General features: G+C 44.9%; 5 non-coding genes across 5 annotated transcripts; all 5 read right to left on the minus strand.

Annotated features, from left to right (window-relative positions):
- Positions 1-2575: 2575 nt before the first annotated feature.
- On the minus strand, positions 2576-2657 carry trnal-aag (transfer RNA leucine (anticodon AAG)). The gene has a single exon. It is a non-coding gene; the product is annotated as a tRNA-Leu (tRNA).
- Positions 2658-5495: 2838 nt separating this feature from the next.
- Positions 5496-5577, minus strand: trnal-aag (transfer RNA leucine (anticodon AAG)). The gene has a single exon. It is a non-coding gene; the product is annotated as a tRNA-Leu (tRNA).
- Positions 5578-8410: 2833 nt separating this feature from the next.
- Positions 8411-8492, minus strand: trnal-aag (transfer RNA leucine (anticodon AAG)). The gene has a single exon. It is a non-coding gene; the product is annotated as a tRNA-Leu (tRNA).
- Positions 8493-11325: 2833 nt separating this feature from the next.
- trnal-aag (transfer RNA leucine (anticodon AAG)) lies at positions 11326-11407 on the minus strand. The gene has a single exon. It is a non-coding gene; the product is annotated as a tRNA-Leu (tRNA).
- A 2832-nt stretch (positions 11408-14239) lies between these two features.
- Positions 14240-14321, minus strand: trnal-aag (transfer RNA leucine (anticodon AAG)). Its single transcript has one exon. It is a non-coding gene; the product is annotated as a tRNA-Leu (tRNA).
- Positions 14322-15661: the final 1340 nt, after the last annotated feature.

The following is a 15661-nucleotide window of genomic DNA, read 5'->3' on the forward strand; positions in this document are numbered from 1 at the left end:
TTTGGTCAAATAACCATGAACTGCTTGACATTACTGCAATTTCGATTCTTGCTTTGCTAAATGATTTCACCCATTGCTCGAAACAGGACAACTTTCACGTTTACACGGAACATGAAACACACCGGACTACAGGGAAAATGCACAAAGCTGAGCAGGCCGTGTTCCACATCATACCGTGCAGCATAGTTTCAGTCACTGTGTCTGTTTTGCAGAATAAGAGTCCCAAAGAATGTTCTCCAGCCTAAAAGCGGAGGTAGCATTACAATCCGAGAACGACCGATCACAGTGTGAGGATGCTCTGACCTCGGGGCCAGTTCGAGATGCCACTTTCCTTGCCTTTTACATAAACCGTGCAATTGGCTGCAGGGATGTTCACACCTGGACATGAGCCACATCGATACAACTGAGTTGGAAACCTGCGTGGGAATCAACGAGAAGCGACTCAATAAATCTTGCTAAATTCCATGGTGCTTATTAGAAATGCAGTTTCTGTTCACCTCAATTTAAAAGGCAGTTTTTGAACATAGTAACTGAAATCAAAAGCTAATTATCTCACCCCACCTCCACTCTGGGAGAGGTGCTAACTGCACTTGATTGCTTTTTGTTCTCGATGTGAAGAGCTCTCACGCCTGAGTCACCTTCACGCCTCTTGTTGCTGAGTGACTCAAAAAGAAGGAGTTTCACCAGAGCTGCAACTGCCTCACTTTCCCAGTCGCTCTCCCCGTTGACATTTTCCTGCTCATCAGTGATTTAAAGAAAACCAAAAGGATGCGATGTTATTCTGCAGCCTCTTTGTCGATTCCTCCGTTTAAATTCCAACATGGCTTAGATCTCGGGGCGCACCTTAATACTAGCTTTGAAAGCACAGGTCCAGAGCTTCCTCTGAGAGTGCAATTTCTTTCATTGCTGTTGCTGATTGAATGAGCCACTAACGTGCGAACTGCTCCAAAACATGATTCAGGACCTCTGCTGCCAATTCTCGCACTTTGAATAACGACAGACAGCTTCCAAATGAGGCCTTTCAGATACGACTTTGGGGTACATTTGGCAGACAGAATAGTTCAGGAATCCGTGGTGCACTGTGACACCAGCGCATCACCTTCTTCCCTGTCTTTGAACCGGGCCGCCTCAGCAAGGAATGCAAATGCAGTATTGCTCTTCGTGGAAGGATCGGTAACTACACTCTCAAACTGAATGGCACATGATCAGAAGCAGTTTGTAGAATATCTTTACAATGCTCTGCACAGTAATCAAATGGAAATGCATTGCATTTCACGACGAGAGCAGATTTGTTCAAGCAAATTCGAAGGCAGGTTTGCAGATGGGAAAGCAAGCAGGAAAGCTCCGTTCTTGTCCATGTAAAAGGCTGCAGATGAAGAACAAAACAGTTTCGACCGCGGGAACCTATCTTGCGGAAGGTGAACGTGCTGATCACTATGCTACAGAAACAAGCCCACAGCCGCCCCTGCTGCAGCTCAGTGGTATCCGACACTGAAAGTTGAAGACATTCTACCTTTCACCTTTCTGTTTCCAAATGCTCGTTGTTTCATGGGAGTTGTTTAATTTTGGCTGTGTGGTATGCATGGACGAGATACACCGAAGTATCTGTTTTCACCCGGTGTAGCCCAATAACGTTGTGTTGCTTACACCGGCTTTAAAAGGATAACTTTTTAGCCGAGCTGGTCGTCGCAGTCTGTGGCACAATCTTTAGTCTGTTCGACTGCTCACTGGAAAGGTAGTATTGTGAAACACTGCAGAAACGAAGGACTTCCTTACTTTTGCTCCGACTGACCATACTCTGTGAAATTTTCCCAGATTCTCAGTTGAGGAGTTTTTGCAGCTGGAAATTATCTCAGAAAGCCTGTTAATTCGTAATGTATTGAACGAATCGCAAAACAGAAAACATTTGACACGCAACAGAAACAAAACTGGCAAACCAAATGCATTTTCAGATACAGTGAGCATGAATGCTAAACGTGAGACACTCCGAGCGCATGAGCCATAAAGTAATCTCACAACTAACATCAGGGCAATTCCAAACTACTCTTTCAATGATACTTGAGCCTCAGTGCACCACCATATCCCAGACAATGCTGAAAAGAGAGAAAGAAAGAACATAATAAGAATAGGCCACAAAAAGTGAATTTCACCAATCACAGTCTCGATTAGATCACCTTTCCCTTCCGGTGTCTCCGGGACGGAAACGAAGGAAATTGGAGAAATTCAATAACATACGACATCAAAATTCATCGGAACGATTTTCCCATTCGTCAGAAAGCCTAGTAACGATGAATCGACTCACCGCAGGACTTTGTTTCACAACAGCGATGAAATAGCAGTCTCCATTCGGTTCCAGTAAAATCTCAACATGCTTGGAACATAAAGCAACAGTAGAGCTGTTTGCAATTTTCCACGCGGGAGGCGAACACGATCAAGACAGCATAGCCAATTTGGCACTTTCCCACTACACATTTAATTCCCCGGGAAGCAAATCAAATTGTTTTGTGAACAGAAGTACAGCGGGAATGGAAACAGCATTTTAACAAGCTGTGTCGTTGCAACTGATCAGTAGAAATGGCAGTGGTGGGATTCGAACCCACGCCCCTGTCGAGACTGGAGCCTTAATCCAGCGCCTTAGACCGCTCGGCCACACTACCAGCGGCGCTGCCGCCCAATTTTCTTGCATTTCCAATTGAGCTCCTGCATGACAACAGATGGAAAGTCACGTGAAATGGGTTCCATGATTCCTCTCCGACTCGCACGGCTGCTTGGATGTGCCGGCTACAATATCAATTTCGCAACAAATAATGATAGCTCATCAATCCGGATAAAAATCAATGGTAAGCTGAGGCTATCTTCTCAGACTCTTTTCAGCTACAAATGTATCTGTGAGTGCGTGAGCAAACATGTTCGCTTATGATTTGGTCAAATAACCATGAACTGCTTGACATTACTGCAATTTCGATTCTTGCTTTGCTAAATGATTTCACCCATTGCTCGAAACAGGACAACTTTCACGTTTACACGGAACATGAAACACACCGGACTACAGGGAAAATGCACAAAGCTGAGCAGGCCGTGTTCCACATCATACCGTGCAGCATAGTTTCAGTCACTGTGTCTGTTTTGCAGAATAAGAGTCCCAAAGAATGTTCTCCAGCCTAAAAGCGGAGGTAGCATTACAATCCGAGAACGACCGATCACAGTGTGAGGATGCTCTGACCTCGGGGCCAGTTCGAGATGCCACTTTCCTTGCCTTTTACATAAACCGTGCAATTGGCTGCAGGGATGTTCACACCTGGACATGAGCCACATCGATACAACTGAGTTGGAAACCTGCGTGGGAATCAACGAGAAGCGACTCAATAAATCTTGCTAAATTCCATGGTGCTTATTAGAAATGCAGTTTCTGTTCACCTCAATTTAAAAGGCAGTTTTTGAACATAGTAACTGAAATCAAAAGCTAATTATCTCACCCCACCTCCACTCCGGGAGAGGTGCTAACTGCACTTGATTGCTTTTTGTTCTCGATGTGAAGAGCTCTCACGCCTGAGTCACCTTCACGCCTCTTGTTGCTGAGTGACTCAAAAAGAAGGAGTTTCACCAGAGCTGCAACTGCCTCACTTTCCCAGTCGCTCTCCCCGTTGACATTTTCCTGCTCATCAGTGATTTAAAGAAAACCAAAAGGATGCGATGTTATTCTGCAGCCTCTTTGTCGATTCCTCCGTTTAAATTCCAACATGGCTTAGATCTCGGGGCGCACCTTAATACTAGCTTTGAAAGCACAGGTCCAGAGCTTCCTCTGAGAGTGCAATTTCTTTCATTGCTGTTGCTGATTGAATGAGCCACTAACGTGCGAACTGCTCCAAAACATGATTCAGGACCTCTGCTGCCAATTCTCGCACTTTGAATAACGACAGACAGCTTCCAAATGAGGCCTTTCAGATACGACTTTGGGGTACATTTGGCAGACAGAATAGTTCAGGAATCCGTGGTGCACTGTGACACCAGCGCATCACCTTCTTCCCTGTCTTTGAACCGGGCCGCCTCAGCAAGGAATGCAAATGCAGTATTGCTCTTCGTGGAAGGATCGGTAACTACACTCTCAAACTGAATGGCACATGATCAGAAGCAGTTTGTAGAATATCTTTACAATGCTCTGCACAGTAATCAAATGGAAATGCATTGCATTTCACGACGAGAGCAGATTTGTTCAAGCAAATTCGAAGGCAGGTTTGCAGATGGGAAAGCAAGCAGGAAAGCTCCGTTCTTGTCCATGTAAAAGGCTGCAGATGAAGAACAAAACAGTTTCGACCGCGGGAACCTATCTTGCGGAAGGTGAACGTGCTGATCACTATGCTACAGAAACAAGCCCACAGCCGCCCCTGCTGCAGCTCAGTGGTATCCGACACTGAAAGTTGAAGACATTCTACCTTTCACCTTTCTGTTTCCAAATGCTCGTTGTTTCATGGGAGTTGTTTAATTTTGGCTGTGTGGTATGCATGGACGAGATACACCGAAGTATCTGTTTTCACCCGGTGTAGCCCAATAACGTTGTGTTGCTTACACCGGCTTTAAAAGGATAACTTTTTAGCCGAGCTGGTCGTCGCAGTCTGTGGCACAATCTTTAGTCTGTTCGACTGCTCACTGGAAAGGTAGTATTGTGAAACACTGCAGAAACGAAGGACTTCCTTACTTTTGCTCCGACTGACCATACTCTGTGAAATTTTCCCAGATTCTCAGTTGAGGAGTTTTTGCAGCTGGAAATTATCTCAGAAAGCCTGTTAATTCGTAATGTATTGAACGAATCGCAAAACAGAAAACATTTGACACGCAACAGAAACAAAACTGGCAAACCAAATGCATTTTCAGATACAGTGAGCATGAATGCTAAACGTGAGACACTCCGAGCGCATGAGCCATAAAGTAATCTCACAACTAACATCAGGGCAATTCCAAACTACTCTTTCAATGATACTTGAGCCTCAGTGCACCACCATATCCCAGACAATGCTGAAAAGAGAGAAAGAAAGAACATAATAAGAATAGGCCACAAAAAGTGAATTTCACCAATCACAGTCTCGATTAGATCACCTTTCCCTTCCGGTGTCTCCGGGACGGAAACGAAGGAAATTGGAGAAATTCAATAACATACGACATCAAAATTCATCGGAACGATTTTCCCATTCGTCAGAAAGCCTAGTAACGATGAATCGACTCACCGCAGGACTTTGTTTCACAACAGCGATGAAATAGCAGTCTCCATTCGGTTCCAGTAAAATCTCAACATGCTTGGAACATAAAGCAACAGTAGAGCTGTTTGCAATTTTCCACGCGGGAGGCGAAGACGATCAAGACAGCATAGCCAATTTGGCACTTTCCCACTACACATTTAATTCCCCGGGAAGCAAATCAAATTGTTTTGTGAACAGAAGTACAGCGGGAATGGAAACAGCATTTTAACAAGCTGTGTCGTTGCAACTGATCAGTAGAAATGGCAGTGGTGGGATTCGAACCCACGCCCCTGTCGAGACTGGAGCCTTAATCCAGCGCCTTAGACCGCTCGGCCACACTACCAACGGCCGCCCAATTTTCTTGCATTTCCAATTGAGCTCCTGCATGACAACAGATGGAAAGTCACGTGAAATGGGTTCCATGATTCCTCTCCGACTCGCACGGCTGCTTGGATGTGCCGGCTACAATATCAATTTCGCAACAAATAATGATAGCTCATCAATCCGGATAAAAATCAATGGTAAGCTGAGGCTATCTTCTCAGACTCTTTTCAGCTACAAATGTATCTGTGAGTGCGTGAGCAAACATGTTCGCTTATGATTTGGTCAAATAACCATGAACTGCTTGACATTACTGCAATTTCGATTCTTGCTTTGCTAAATGATTTCACCCATTGCTCGAAACAGGACATCTTTCACGTTTACACGGAACATGAAACACACCGGACTACAGGGAAAATGCACAAAGCTGAGCAGGCCGTGTTCCACATCATACCGTGCAGCATAGTTTCAGTCACTGTGTCTGTTTTGCAGAATAAGAGTCCCAAAGAATGTTCTCCAGCCTAAAGGCGGAGGTAGCATTACAATCCGAGAACGACCGATCACAGTGTGAGGATGCTCTGACCTCGGGGCCAGTTCGAGATGCCACTTTCCTTGCCTTTTACATAAACCGTGCAATTGGCTGCAGGGATGTTCACACCTGGACATGAGCCACATCGATACAACTGAGTTGGAAACCTGCGTGGGAATCAACGAGAAGCGACTCAATAAATCTTGCTAAATTCCATGGTGCTTATTAGAAATGCAGTTTCTGTTCACCTCAATTTAAAAGGCAGTTTTTGAACATAGTAACTGAAATCAAAAGCTAATTATCTCACCCCACCTCCACTCCGGGAGAGGTGCTAACTGCACTTGATTGCTTTTTGTTCTCGATGTGAAGAGCTCTCACGCCTGAGTCACCTTCACGCCTCTTGTTGCTGAGTGACTCAAAAAGAAGGAGTTTCACCAGAGCTGCAACTGCCTCACTTTCCCAGTCGCTCTCCCCGTTGACATTTTCCTGCTCATCAGTGATTTAAAGAAAACCAAAAGGATGCGATGTTATTCTGCAGCCTCTTTGTCGATTCCTCCGTTTAAATTCCAACATGGCTTAGATCTCGGGGCGCACCTTAATACTAGCTTTGAAAGCACAGGTCCAGAGCTTCCTCTGAGAGTGCAATTTCTTTCATTGCTGTTGCTGATTGAATGAGCCACTAACGTGCGAACTGCTCCAAAACATGATTCAGGACCTCTGCTGCCAATTTTCGCACTTTGAATAACGACAGACAGCTTCCAAATGAAGCCTTTCAGATACGACTTTGGGGTACATTTGGCAGACAGAATAGTTCAGGAATCCGTGGTGCACTGTGACACCAGCGCATCACCTTCTTCCCTGTCTTTGAACCGGGCCGCCTCAGCAAGGAATGCAAATGCAGTATTGCTCTTCGTGGAAGGATCGGTAACTACACTCTCAAACTGAATGGCACATGATCAGAAGCAGTTTGTAGAATATCTTTACAATGCTCTGCACAGTAATCAAATGGAAATGCATTGCATTTCACGACGAGAGCAGATTTGTTCAAGCAAATTCGAAGGCAGGTTTGCAGATGGGAAAGCAAGCAGGAAAGCTCCGTTCTTGTCCATGTAAAAGGCTGCAGATGAAGAACAAAACAGTTTCGACCGCGGGAACCTATCTTGCGGAAGGTGAACGTGCTGATCACTATGCTACAGAAACAAGCCCACAGCCGCCCCTGCTGCAGCTCAGTGGTATCCGACACTGAAAGTTGAAGACATTCTACCTTTCACCTTTCTGTTTCCAAATGCTCGTTGTTTCATGGGAGTTGTTTAATTTTGGCTGTGTGGTATGCATGGACGAGATACACCGAAGTATCTGTTTTCACCCGGTGTAGCCCAATAACGTTGTGTTGCTTACACCGGCTTTAAAAGGATAACTTTTTAGCCGAGCTGGTCGTCGCAGTCTGTGGCACAATCTTTAGTCTGTTCGACTGCTCACTGGAAAGGTAGTATTGTGAAACACTGCAGAAACGAAGGACTTCCTTACTTTTGCTCCGACTGACCATACTCTGTGAAATTTTCCCAGATTCTCAGTTGAGGAGTTTTTGCAGCTGGAAATTATCTCAGAAAGCCTGTTAATTCGTAATGTATTGAACGAATCGCAAAACAGAAAACATTTGACACGCAACAGAAACAAAACTGGCAAACCAAATGCATTTTCAGATACAGTGAGCATGAATGCTAAACGTGAGACACTCCGAGCGCATGAGCCATAAAGTAATCTCACAACTAACATCAGGGCAATTCCAAACTACTCTTTCAATGATACTTGAGCCTCAGTGCACCACCATATCCCAGACAATGCTGAAAAGAGAGAAAGAAAGAACATAATAAGAATAGGCCACAAAAAGTGAATTTCACCAATCACAGTCTCGATTAGATCACCTTTCCCTTCCGGTGTCTCCGGGACGGAAACGAAGGAAATTGGAGAAATTCAATAACATACGACATCAAAATTCATCGGAACGATTTTCCCATTCGTCAGAAAGCCTAGTAACGATGAATCGACTCACCGCAGGACTTTGTTTCACAACAGCGATGAAATAGCAGTCTCCATTCGGTTCCAGTAAAATCTCAACATGCTTGGAACATAAAGCAACAGTAGAGCTGTTTGCAATTTTCCACGCGGGAGGCGAAGACGATCAAGACAGCATAGCCAATTTGGCACTTTCCCACTACACATTTAATTCCCCGAGAAGCAAATCAAATTGTTTTGTGAACAGAAGTACAGCGGGAATGGAAACAGCATTTTAACAAGCTGTGTCGTTGCAACTGATCAGTAGAAATGGCAGTGGTGGGATTCGAACCCACGCCCCTGTCGAGACTGGAGCCTTAATCCAGCGCCTTAGACCGCTCGGCCACACTACCAACGGCCGCCCAATTTTCTTGCATTTCCAATTGAGCTCCTGCATGACAACAGATGGAAAGTCACGTGAAATGGGTTCCATGATTCCTCTCCGACTCGCACGGCTGCTTGGATGTGCCGGCTACAATATCAATTTCGCAACAAATAATGATAGCTCATCAATCCGGATAAAAATCAATGGTAAGCTGAGGCTATCTTCTCAGACTCTTTTCAGCTACAAATGTATCTGTGAGTGCGTGAGCAAACATGTTCGCTTATGATTTGGTCAAATAACCATGAACTGCTTGACATTACTGCAATTTCGATTCTTGCTTTGCTAAATGATTTCACCCATTGCTCGAAACAGGACAACTTTCACGTTTACACGGAACATGAAACACACCGGACTACAGGGAAAATGCACAAAGCTGAGCAGGCCGTGTTCCACATCATACCGTGCAGCATAGTTTCAGTCACTGTGTCTGTTTTGCAGAATAAGAGTCCCAAAGAATGTTCTCCAGCCTAAAAGCGGAGGTAGCATTACAATCCGAGAACGACCGATCACAGTGTGAGGATGCTCTGACCTCGGGGCCAGTTCGAGATGCCACTTTCCTTGCCTTTTACATAAACCGTGCAATTGGCTGCAGGGATGTTCACACCTGGACATGAGCCACATCGATACAACTGAGTTGGAAACCTGCGTGGGAATCAACGAGAAGCGACTCAATAAATCTTGCTAAATTCCATGGTGCTTATTAGAAATGCAGTTTCTGTTCACCTCAATTTAAAAGGCAGTTTTTGAACATAGTAACTGAAATCAAAAGCTAATTATCTCACCCCACCTCCACTCCGGGAGAGGTGCTAACTGCACTTGATTGCTTTTTGTTCTCGATGTGAAGAGCTCTCACGCCTGAGTCACCTTCACGCCTCTTGTTGCTGAGTGACTCAAAAAGAAGGAGTTTCACCAGAGCTGCAACTGCCTCACTTTCCCAGTCGCTCTCCCCGTTGACATTTTCCTGCTCATCAGTGATTTAAAGAAAACCAAAAGGATGCGATGTTATTCTGCAGCCTCTTTGTCGATTCCTCCGTTTAAATTCCAACATGGCTTAGATCTCGGGGCGCACCTTAATACTAGCTTTGAAAGCACAGGTCCAGAGCTTCCTCTGAGAGTGCAATTTCTTTCATTGCTGTTGCTGATTGAATGAGCCACTAACGTGCGAACTGCTCCAAAACATGATTCAGGACCTCTGCTGCCAATTCTCGCACTTTGAATAACGACAGACAGCTTCCAAATGAGGCCTTTCAGATACGACTTTGGGGTACATTTGGCAGACAGAATAGTTCAGGAATCCGTGGTGCACTGTGACACCAGCGCATCACCTTCTTCCCTGTCTTTGAACCGGGCCGCCTCAGCAAGGAATGCAAATGCAGTATTGCTCTTCGTGGAAGGATCGGTAACTACACTCTCAAACTGAATGGCACATGATCAGAAGCAGTTTGTAGAATATCTTTACAATGCTCTGCACAGTAATCAAATGGAAATGCATTGCATTTCACGACGAGAGCAGATTTGTTCAAGCAAATTCGAAGGCAGGTTTGCAGATGGGAAAGCAAGCAGGAAAGCTCCGTTCTTGTCCATGTAAAAGGCTGCAGATGAAGAACAAAACAGTTTCGACCGCGGGAACCTATCTTGCGGAAGGTGAACGTGCTGATCACTATGCTACAGAAACAAGCCCACAGCCGCCCCTGCTGCAGCTCAGTGGTATCCGACACTGAAAGTTGAAGACATTCTACCTTTCACCTTTCTGTTTCCAAATGCTCGTTGTTTCATGGGAGTTGTTTAATTTTGGCTGTGTGGTATGCATGGACGAGATACACCGAAGTATCTGTTTTCACCCGGTGTAGCCCAATAACGTTGTGTTGCTTACACCGGCTTTAAAAGGATAACTTTTTAGCCGAGCTGGTCGTCGCAGTCTGTGGCACAATCTTTAGTCTGTTCGACTGCTCACTGGAAAGGTAGTATTGTGAAACACTGCAGAAACGAAGGACTTCCTTACTTTTGCTCCGACTGACCATACTCTGTGAAATTTTCCCAGATTCTCAGTTGAGGAGTTTTTGCAGCTGGAAATTATCTCAGAAAGCCTGTTAATTCGTAATGTATTGAACGAATCGCAAAACAGAAAACATTTGACACGCAACAGAAACAAAACTGGCAAACCAAATGCATTTTCAGATACAGTGAGCATGAATGCTAAACGTGAGACACTCCGAGCGCATGAGCCATAAAGTAATCTCACAACTAACATCAGGGCAATTCCAAACTACTCTTTCAATGATACTTGAGCCTCAGTGCACCACCATATCCCAGACAATGCTGAAAAGAGAGAAAGAAAGAACATAATAAGAATAGGCCACAAAAAGTGAATTTCACCAATCACAGTCTCGATTAGATCACCTTTCCCTTCCGGTGTCTCCGGGACGGAAACGAAGGAAATTGGAGAAATTCAATAACATACGACATCAAAATTCATCGGAACGATTTTCCCATTCGTCAGAAAGCCTAGTAACGATGAATCGACTCACCGCAGGACTTTGTTTTACAACAGCGATGAAATAGCAGTCTCCATTCGGTTCCAGTAAAATCTCAACATGCTTGGAACATAAAGCAACAGTAGAGCTGTTTGCAATTTTCCACGCGGGAGGCGAAGACGATCAAGACAGCATAGCCAATTTGGCACTTTCCCACTACACATTTAATTCCCCGGGAAGCAAATCAAATTGTTTTGTGAACAGAAGTACAGCGGGAATGGAAACAGCATTTTAACAAGCTGTGTCGTTGCAACTGATCAGTAGAAATGGCAGTGGTGGGATTCGAACCCACGCCCCTGTCGAGACTGGAGCCTTAATCCAGCGCCTTAGACCGCTCGGCCACACTACCAACGGCCGCCCAATTTTCTTGCATTTCCAATTGAGCTCCTGCATGACAACAGATGGAAAGTCACGTGAAATGGGTTCCATGATTCCTCTCCGACTCGCACGGCTGCTTGGATGTGCCGGCTACAATATCAATTTCGCAACAAATAATGATAGCTCATCAATCCGGATAAAAATCAATGGTAAGCTGAGGCTATCTTCTCAGACTCTTTTCAGCTACAAATGTATCTGTGAGTGCGTGAGCAAACATGTTCGCTTATGATTTGGTCAAATAACCATGAACTGCTTGACATTACTGCAATTTCGATTCTTGCTTTGCTAAATGATTTCACCCATTGCTCGAAACAGGACATCTTTCACGTTTACACGGAACATGAAACACACCGGACTACAGGGAAAATGCACAAAGCTGAGCAGGCCGTGTTCCACATCATACCGTGCAGCATAGTTTCAGTCACTGTGTCTGTTTTGCAGAATAAGAGTCCCAAAGAATGTTCTCCAGCCTAAAGGCGGAGGTAGCATTACAATCCGAGAACGACCGATCACAGTGTGAGGATGCTCTGACCTCGGGGCCAGTTCGAGATGCCACTTTCCTTGCCTTTTACATAAACCGTGCAATTGGCTGCAGGGATGTTCACACCTGGACATGAGCCACATCGATACAACTGAGTTGGAAACCTGCGTGGGAATCAACGAGAAGCGACTCAATAAATCTTGCTAAATTCCATGGTGCTTATTAGAAATGCAGTTTCTGTTCACCTCAATTTAAAAGGCAGTTTTTGAACATAGTAACTGAAATCAAAAGCTAATTATCTCACCCCACCTCCACTCCGGGAGAGGTGCTAACTGCACTTGATTGCTTTTTGTTCTCGATGTGAAGAGCTCTCACGCCTGAGTCACCTTCACGCCTCTTGTTGCTGAGTGACTCAAAAAGAAGGAGTTTCACCAGAGCTGCAACTGCCTCACTTTCCCAGTCGCTCTCCCCGTTGACATTTTCCTGCTCATCAGTGATTTAAAGAAAACCAAAAGGATGCGATGTTATTCTGCAGCCTCTTTGTCGATTCCTCCGTTTAAATTCCAACATGGCTTAGATCTCGGGGCGCACCTTAATACTAGCTTTGAAAGCACAGGTCCAGAGCTTCCTCTGAGAGTGCAATTTCTTTCATTGCTGTTGCTGATTGAATGAGCCACTAACGTGCGAACTGCTCCAAAACATGATTCAGGACCTCTGCTGCCAATTTTCGCACTTTGAATAACGACAGACAGCTTCCAAATGAAGCCTTTCAGATACGACTTTGGGGTACATTTGGCAGACAGAATAGTTCAGGAATCCGTGGTGCACTGTGACACCAGCGCATCACCTTCTTCCCTGTCTTTGAACCGGGCCGCCTCAGCAAGGAATGCAAATGCAGTATTGCTCTTCGTGGAAGGATCGGTAACTACACTCTCAAACTGAATGGCACATGATCAGAAGCAGTTTGTAGAATATCTTTACAATGCTCTGCACAGTAATCAAATGGAAATGCATTGCATTTCACGACGAGAGCAGATTTGTTCAAGCAAATTCGAAGGCAGGTTTGCAGATGGGAAAGCAAGCAGGAAAGCTCCGTTCTTGTCCATGTAAAAGGCTGCAGATGAAGAACAAAACAGTTTCGACCGCGGGAACCTATCTTGCGGAAGGTGAACGTGCTGATCACTATGCTACAGAAACAAGCCCACAGCCGCCCCTGCTGCAGCTCAGTGGTATCCGACACTGAAAGTTGAAGACATTCTACCTTTCACCTTTCTGTTTCCAAATGCTCGTTGTTTCATGGGAGTTGTTTAATTTTGGCTGTGTGGTATGCATGGACGAGATACACCGAAGTATCTGTTTTCACCCGGTGTAGCCCAATAACGTTGTGTTGCTTACACCGGCTTTAAAAGGATAACTTTTTAGCCGAGCTGGTCGTCGCAGTCTGTGGCACAATCTTTAGTCTGTTCGACTGCTCACTGGAAAGGTAGTATTGTGAAACACTGCAGAAACGAAGGACTTCCTTACTTTTGCTCCGACTGACCATACTCTGTGAAATTTTCCCAGATTCTCAGTTGAGGAGTTTTTGCAGCTGGAAATTATCTCAGAAAGCCTGTTAATTCGTAATGTATTGAACGAATCGCAAAACAGAAAACATTTGACACGCAACAGAAACAAAACTGGCAAACCAAATGCATTTTCAGATACAGTGAGCATGAATGCTAAACGTGAGACACTCCGAGCGCATGAGCCATAAAGTAATCTCACAACTAACATCAGGGCAATTCCAAACTACTCTTTCAATGATACTTGAGCCTCAGTGCACCACCATATCCCAGACAATGCTGAAAAGAGAGAAAGAAAGAACATAATAAGAATAGGCCACAAAAAGTGAATTTCACCAATCACAGTCTCGATTAGATCACCTTTCCCTTCCGGTGTCTCCGGACGGAAACGAAGGAAATTGGAGAAATTCAATAACATACGACATCAAAATTCATCGGAACGATTTTCCCATTCGTCAGAAAGCCTAGTAACGATGAATCGACTCACCGCAGGACTTTGTTTCACAACAGCGATGAAATAGCAGTCTCCATTCGGTTCCAGTAAAATCTCAACATGCTTGGAACATAAAGCAACAGTAGAGCTGTTTGCAATTTTCCACGCGGGAGGCGAAGACGATCAAGACAGCATAGCCAATTTGGCACTTTCCCACTACACATTTAATTCCCCGAGAAGCAAATCAAATTGTTTTGTGAACAGAAGTACAGCGGGAATGGAAACAGCATTTTAACAAGCTGTGTCGTTGCAACTGATCAGTAGAAATGGCAGTGGTGGGATTCGAACCCACGCCCCTGTCGAGACTGGAGCCTTAATCCAGCGCCTTAGACCGCTCGGCCACACTACCAACGGCCGCCCAATTTTCTTGCATTTCCAATTGAGCTCCTGCATGACAACAGATGGAAAGTCACGTGAAATGGGTTCCATGATTCCTCTCCGACTCGCACGGCTGCTTGGATGTGCCGGCTACAATATCAATTTCGCAACAAATAATGATAGCTCATCAATCCGGATAAAAATCAATGGTAAGCTGAGGCTATCTTCTCAGACTCTTTTCAGCTACAAATGTATCTGTGAGTGCGTGAGCAAACATGTTCGCTTATGATTTGGTCAAATAACCATGAACTGCTTGACATTACTGCAATTTCGATTCTTGCTTTGCTAAATGATTTCACCCATTGCTCGAAACAGGACAACTTTCACGTTTACACGGAACATGAAACACACCGGACTACAGGGAAAATGCACAAAGCTGAGCAGGCCGTGTTCCACATCATACCGTGCAGCATAGTTTCAGTCACTGTGTCTGTTTTGCAGAATAAGAGTCCCAAAGAATGTTCTCCAGCCTAAAAGCGGAGGTAGCATTACAATCCGAGAACGACCGATCACAGTGTGAGGATGCTCTGACCTCGGGGCCAGTTCGAGATGCCACTTTCCTTGCCTTTTACATAAACCGTGCAATTGGCTGCAGGGATGTTCACACCTGGACATGAGCCACATCGATACAACTGAGTTGGAAACCTGCGTGGGAATCAACGAGAAGCGACTCAATAAATCTTGCTAAATTCCATGGTGCTTATTAGAAATGCAGTTTCTGTTCACCTCAATTTAAAAGGCAGTTTTTGAACATAGTAACTGAAATCAAAAGCTAATTATCTCACCCCACCTCCACTCCGGGAGAGGTGCTAACTGCACTTGATTGCTTTTTGTTCTCGATGTGAAGAGCTCTCACGCCTGAGTCACCTTCACGCCTCTTGTTGCTGAGTGACTCAAAAAGAAGGAGTTTCACCAGAGCTGCAACTGCCTCACTTTCCCAGTCGCTCTCCCCGTTGACATTTTCCTGCTCATCAGTGATTTAAAGAAAACCAAAAGGATGCGATGTTATTCTGCAGCCTCTTTGTCGATTCCTCCGTTTAAATTCCAACATGGCTTAGATCTCGGGGCGCACCTTAATACTAGCTTTGAAAGCACAGGTCCAGAGCTTCCTCTGAGAGTGCAATTTCTTTCATTGCTGTTGCTGATTGAATGAGCCACTAACGTGCGAACTGCTCCAAAACATGATTCAGGACCTCTGCTGCCAATTCTCGCACTTTGAATAACGACAGACAGCTTCCAAATGAGGCCTTTCAGATACGACTTTGGGGTACATTTGGCAGACAGAATAGTTCAGGAATCCGTGGTGCACTG

Source organism: Hemiscyllium ocellatum, unplaced genomic scaffold (assembly GCF_020745735.1).
Source record: "Hemiscyllium ocellatum isolate sHemOce1 unplaced genomic scaffold, sHemOce1.pat.X.cur. scaffold_96_pat_ctg1, whole genome shotgun sequence".
Classification (NCBI taxonomy): Eukaryota; Metazoa; Chordata; class Chondrichthyes; order Orectolobiformes; family Hemiscylliidae; genus Hemiscyllium; species Hemiscyllium ocellatum.